This window comes from Gossypium raimondii, chromosome 5 (genome assembly GCF_025698545.1).
Source record: "Gossypium raimondii isolate GPD5lz chromosome 5, ASM2569854v1, whole genome shotgun sequence".
NCBI classification, from domain to species: Eukaryota; Viridiplantae; Streptophyta; class Magnoliopsida; order Malvales; family Malvaceae; genus Gossypium; species Gossypium raimondii.
Genome location: NC_068569.1, coordinates 43,854,777 through 43,860,755, shown reverse-complemented (window position 1 = coordinate 43,860,755; position 5,979 = coordinate 43,854,777). Strand labels below are relative to the sequence as shown.

The 5,979-nt window shown below is 52.0% G+C and overlaps 1 non-coding gene and 1 pseudogene across 1 annotated transcript; both read right to left on the bottom strand.

Moving 5' to 3' along the window:
- Positions 1-1,852: 1,852 nt before the first annotated feature.
- Positions 1,853-5,121, bottom strand: LOC128041510 (28S ribosomal RNA; annotated as a pseudogene).
- Positions 5,122-5,347: 226 nt separating this feature from the next.
- Positions 5,348-5,503, bottom strand: LOC128041453 (5.8S ribosomal RNA). The gene has a single exon (XR_008196475.1). It is a non-coding gene; the product is annotated as a 5.8S ribosomal RNA (ribosomal RNA).
- Positions 5,504-5,979: the final 476 nt, after the last annotated feature.

Genomic DNA, 5,979 nt, shown 5'->3' with positions numbered 1-5,979 from the left:
AAAAGAACGTAAAAACCATGCAGAACAACCCCCAAGTAACTTATGGATACGAAAAATCAAAAAAAAAACTTAAAAGACAAAACCACCGTATGGGCCACGGTGGCAATCAGTCAAATCCCAATCGATAACGTAAAACCATGCATAACCATGCACCCAGCAACACAACCTACGTAAAACCCAAGAAGTCAACGAAAAAAAAAAAATAGAGACGAAAATAAAATCAAGAAACTGACAAAAACGACAGGCAGGTCCCACACGCAGTGAAAACCAGCGGACAAAACCCTTATCCACTAAAGAAAACGAAAGCAACACGAAAAACCATCAGGTAAGACCCGAGCATGAACCACGACGCAGCAAAACTCTGCAAGAACACTTGTCACCGATCGTCACACCGTCTGACACCATTCGCAATCAACTCAACCCCACCATCAATCAGAATCAGAAAAACAAAACCGGAAAAGACAATCACCAAAAGGAACCACACAATCAAAACCCCTGTACTGCCATAATATTCAAGACGAATAAGGCAGACACACACGAAACAAAAGCAAGAAACAGAAACGCCAGAATCTTGGAGAAAACACAAAACGCGCGCTAGAGCTTTTTGCTGCTGCGCTACCAGGTGACATTCATGTGTCTGAAACAGGGACACTTTTTTTAGTTCGACGCTCCCGCACCAACAGGGGCCCAACTTTAGGTTTGGTGCTCGAGGCTTCCGCACATCCAAGCACCAAGGTGTCGATGGTGGTCGAGGCTCCCGCATATCCGAGCACTAGGGTTACCGATGGTGGCCGAGGCTCCCGCACATCCGAGCACCAAGGTGCTTGAGGCTCTTGTTGCGAAAGGGGAGTGACCGGGATGATTCCTTCATTGTTGGGTATCCGAATTCTACACTTGGATTGGGGAGGGACCGGGATGGTTCATTCATATTATTGGGTACCAAACATGTAATGATATTTGAATTCTAGCTTTGGTATTGGGGAGGGACTCGGTTCATCCTTTTCGTATATTCTGGGATGCCTCACCGGAGCACCGCCGGGAACCTAACCGGTAGAGGGCACCGACTTCCGGGCATGCGATGGGCGTAGGTAATGCCCTGGATAACCCCTACTCGCTCAATATCACTTCTCCCCTAAAGAGCTAAAAAAACTTGGTCAATGCGCTACCAGGCGACATACATGTGTCTGAAACAGGGTCATTTTTTTTAGGTTCCATACGTCTGAAACAGAGACACTTTTTTTAGCCCAACGCTTCCGCACCAACAGGGGCCAAAGTTGCCGATGGTGCTCGAGGCTCCCGCACATCCGAGGCACCAAGGTGCGGATGGTGCTCGAGGCTCTGACACATCCGACCTCCTAGGTGCCGATGATGCTCGAGGCTCCCGCACATTCGAGCCACCAAGGTGCCGATGCTGCTCGGGGCTCCAGCGCATCCGAGGCACCAAGGTGCCGGTGCTGCGCGAGGCTCCCGAGTGTCTGAACCATCAAGGTGCTGGCTGTGGGGAGCTCCCCAACATGTCTGAAACGCGAACAGTTTTTTTGGGCCAATTCCACTTAGCGACTTAGTGTTTTTAACTGAAAATTTTGTTGTTGGCCCAAGACAAATACAAGAAGCCGAATGTTGGGTCCATGAAATATGGCATGATGGCATGGCAGGGCAGAAAATTGAACAAGTCACCAACAGTGGGGAGCTCGCACCCGCACCAACAAGGCCCCCGTTGTGCCATGTTCGCCGAAGAGGGTTGTATGGCCACGTGTTTGACTAACTCCTTACACCATGTCCCCCACCTAGGGACCCCAGGGTTGGGTCGTGCAATAGAACGAGGGGGGATCGGATCAGCGATAGGGGAGGGACGAATCGAAGCGATAAAGGGCTGAATCTCAGTAGATCGTGGCAGCAAGGCCACTCTGCCACTTACAATACCCCGTCACGTATTTAAGTCGTCTGCAAAGGATTCTACCCGCCACTCAAGGGGAATTACGCCCGTGGAGGCACTGCGACTTGTCCGCCCGCCATCGCACACCACGACACATGCCCTTGAGGGCTGGGGGCCCTATAGCGGGTCGGCAACGGGCGACGGGTGCGGCATCGCTTCTAGCCAAAATTTCGACTTAGAGGCGTTTCACCATAATCCAAAGACACACAGTAGCTTCGCGCCACTAGCTTTTCAACCAAGCGCAATGACCAATTGTGCGAATCAACTGCCTCTCGCATTAGGTTGAATTACTATTGAAACGCTGCCATCAAGAGGGTAAACTAACTGCCTCATGACGCCTAAACCGAGCTCACGCTCCCTATTGGTGGGTGAACAATCCAACACTTAGTGAATTTCGCTTCACAATGATAGGAAGAGCCGACATCGAAGGATCAAAAGCAACGTTGTTATGAACGCTATCGCTGAAGCCGCTTATCCTCGTGGTAACTTTTCTCGACACCTCTAGCTTCAAATTTCAAGGTCTAAAGGATCGATAGGCCACACTTTCACGGCTCAGATTCGCATCGGAAATCGTAATTAAACGAGCTTTTACCCTTTTGTTCCACACGAGATATCTGCTCGTTGAGCTCATCTTAGGACACTGCGTTATCTTTAACAAATGTGCCGCCCCACCAAACTCCCCACCGACAATGTCTTCCGCCCGGATCGGCCTTAAAGCCGCCCTTGTCCAAAAGAGGGCCGCACTCATCCGATTCATGAAATAAGTAAATAACGTTAAAAGTAGTGGTATTTCAATTTCGCCGAGAGCTCCCGGTTATCCTATACCTCTCAAGTCATTTCACAAAGTCGACTAGAGTCACGCTTAATGTGGTTTTTTCCTCACGATTATGCCAAGCCTGCTCCTTGGTCGTGGTTTTGCCGGATAGTAGACAGTGGATGGAATCTCGTTAATCCATTCATGCGTGTCACTAATTAGATGACGAGGCATTTGGCTACCTTAGAGAGTCATAGTTACTCCCGCCGCTTACCGCCGCTTGGTTGAATTTCTTCACTTTGACATTCGAGAGATCAAGCGTAAATCACATTGCGTGAGCATCCGCAGGACCATCGCAATGCTTTGTTTTAATTAAACAATGGATTCCCTTGTCCGTATTTAGTTTCGAAGTCGATCGTTCGTCGCTCGAGAAAGGCCCCAAGGAGCTGTTCCAGTCCGTCTCTCGGCCGACATCGCGGTGATCCGCTCTCGCCGAGAGAGCAATGAGCAAAGGTAATCGACAAATGATGGGTTTGGGACGGGTCCCCTGCATCAAATTCTCTCGAGCCAATCCTTTTCCCGAGGTTACGGATCTATTTTGTCGACTTCTCTTACCTACATTGTTCCATTGACCGAGGTCGCTCACCTTGGAGACCTGATGCGGTTATGAGTACGACCGCGCCGAATCGGCACTTAGTCCTCCGATTTTCAAGGGCCACCGAGGGCATATCGACACCACGTGACGCAGCAAGGTTTTTCTTGGCCACCGGACCCTACCTCCTACCGAACTGCTTCTGTGGTGGGCGCCTGTTAAATGTAACAGATAACTCTTCCGAAGCCCTCACGACGCTCACGGACTTCTAACGCTGTTGCCACCACCGTGATCCCGGTTTAGGAATTTTAACACACTATCGGACGGCTTCCCTGCCTCTTAGATCGACTAACACATGTGCAAGTGCCGCTCACATGGAACCTTTCCCTTCGCCTTCAAAGTTCTCATTTGAATATTTGCTACTACCACAAAGATCTCTGACCGACGGTCGCCTCCGCCGGCTCGCGCCCGGGTTTTACGGTGACCGCCAGTGCCTCCTACTCATCGGGGCTCGGCCCTTGCCCCGACTAACAGAGTAGGTCACAACAAGCGCCATCTATTTTCGTGGATATTTGATTCGGCAGTGAGTTGTTACACACTCCTTAGCGGATTTCACTTCCATGACCACCATCCTCATTGCCTTAATCGACCAACACCCTTTGTGGGTTCTAGGTTAGTGCGCAGATTGGGCACCGAACCCGGCTCCGGCTCATCTTGCATCGCCTGCTCGCTACTCAAAATGGCCCACTTGAGCTCGATTCCGTGGCACGGCTCAACAAGTACCTGGCACTGGCCCTACTTATTTAAAGTTTGAGAATAGGTCGAGGCGCCATGCCTCGATGCCTCTAATCATTGGCTTTACCCGAAAGAACTCGCTAAGGGCTCCAGCTATCCCGAGGGAAACTTTGAGGAACCAACTACTAGATCTGCTCGATTAGTCTTTCGCCCTATACCCAAGTCGATTTAATGATTTGCACGTCAAGATCGCTATGGGCCTCCACCAGAGTTTCCTCTGGCTTCTCCCCGCTCAGGTATAGTTCACCATCTTTCGGGTCCCGACAAGCATGCTCTCACTCGAACCCTTCTCAGAAGATCAAGGTCGGTTGGCGGTGCACCCGTGAGGGATTCCGCCAATCAGCTTCCTTGCGCCTTACGGGTTTTCTAGCCCGTTGACTCGCCCACATGTCAAACTCCTTGGTCCGTGTTTCAAGACGGGCCGAATGGGGAGCCCGCAGGCCGACGCCCAGAGCACGCAGGTGCCGAAGCACACCAAGACAACGAGTGCTGAGTCCCACGATCGAGGCGACGACGTCTCCACAGGCGTATCGAATGCCCGGGCTTAGACCACCGCAACGTCCCGCGTTGGTCCATGCCCCGAGCCGATCGACGGACCGGCTCTCGCTGTTCCACATCCGACCGGGGCGCATCGCCGGCCCCCATCCGCTTCACTCCCGACAATTTCAAGCACTCTTTGACTCCCTTTTCAATGTCCTTTTCATCTTTCCTCACTTGCATTTGTTCACATCGATCTCTCGCCAGATTTAGCCTTGGACGAAATTTATCACCGATTAGGGTCAGATTCCCAAACAACCCGACTCAGAGGCGCCTCTTGGTGCGACAGGTCCGCACGACGGGCTCTCACCTTCCGGCGCCCCTTTCCAGGACTTGGGCCCGTCCGCCACCGAGACCCTTCTCCAGACTACAATTTGACGCCGATGGCACCGATTCTCGTTGGGCTTTTCCTGCTCACTCGCAGCTACTAGGGAATCTCGTAAGTGTCTTTTCCTCCTCTTATTGATATGCTTAAGCTCATGAATAATCCCGACCGACTGGGTCGCGATGCGAGTACCGTCCTGCGATGCCGAAGGGTTCAAGGGTCTCGATCGACGAACGCCAAGACGACTCGAACGAGGTTGCTTACGTAATTACCACCGATCGCTATGACGATGATGTCGCCCAGACTCAAATTTAGGCCAACCACCTACCGTGGAGCCCACGGAGGCCAATTTCCGCCGCGGTCCAACCGAGGCTCGAGGGCTCATGGTTGGATGGGGGCGACGATGCGTGACACCCAGCAGCAGACGTGTCTCTACCGATGGCTTGGGGTGCAACTTGCGCTCAAAGACTCGATGGTTCACTGGATTTTGCAATTCACACCAAGTATCGCATTTCACTACGTTCTTCATCGATGCGAGAGCCAAGATATCCGTTGCCGAGAGTCGTTCTATATATTTTTCGACAAGAGAACAACATCACTGAAGCACCGACACCGCGAACGGTGCGACGACATAAGACGTGCCCCTTTCTTCGTTTCGATTCCTTGGCGCGATTCGCGCCGAGGGTTTGTTCGTTTTGCCTCGAAGAGGTTGATCCCGACATCTCACCGGACCCGATGGGCAAAGGGACGACGAGACCGACCGCTTCGAGACATGGGGGTGGCGAGAGGCGAGGATGTACCCGCACCACCTCCGGTGTTGTTTCCAACGCGTTCATGGGTTGTTCTGCTAGGCAGGTTTCGACAATGATCCTTCCGCAGGTTCACCTACGGAAACCTTGTTACGACTTCTCCTTCCTCTAATGATAAGGTTCGACTTTCGCGACGTCAGGGCGAATCGCCCACGCGCCGCCGATTCAACACTTCACGTGACCATTGAATCGGTAGGAGCAACGGCGTGTAAAAGGATGTGGACGTAGTCA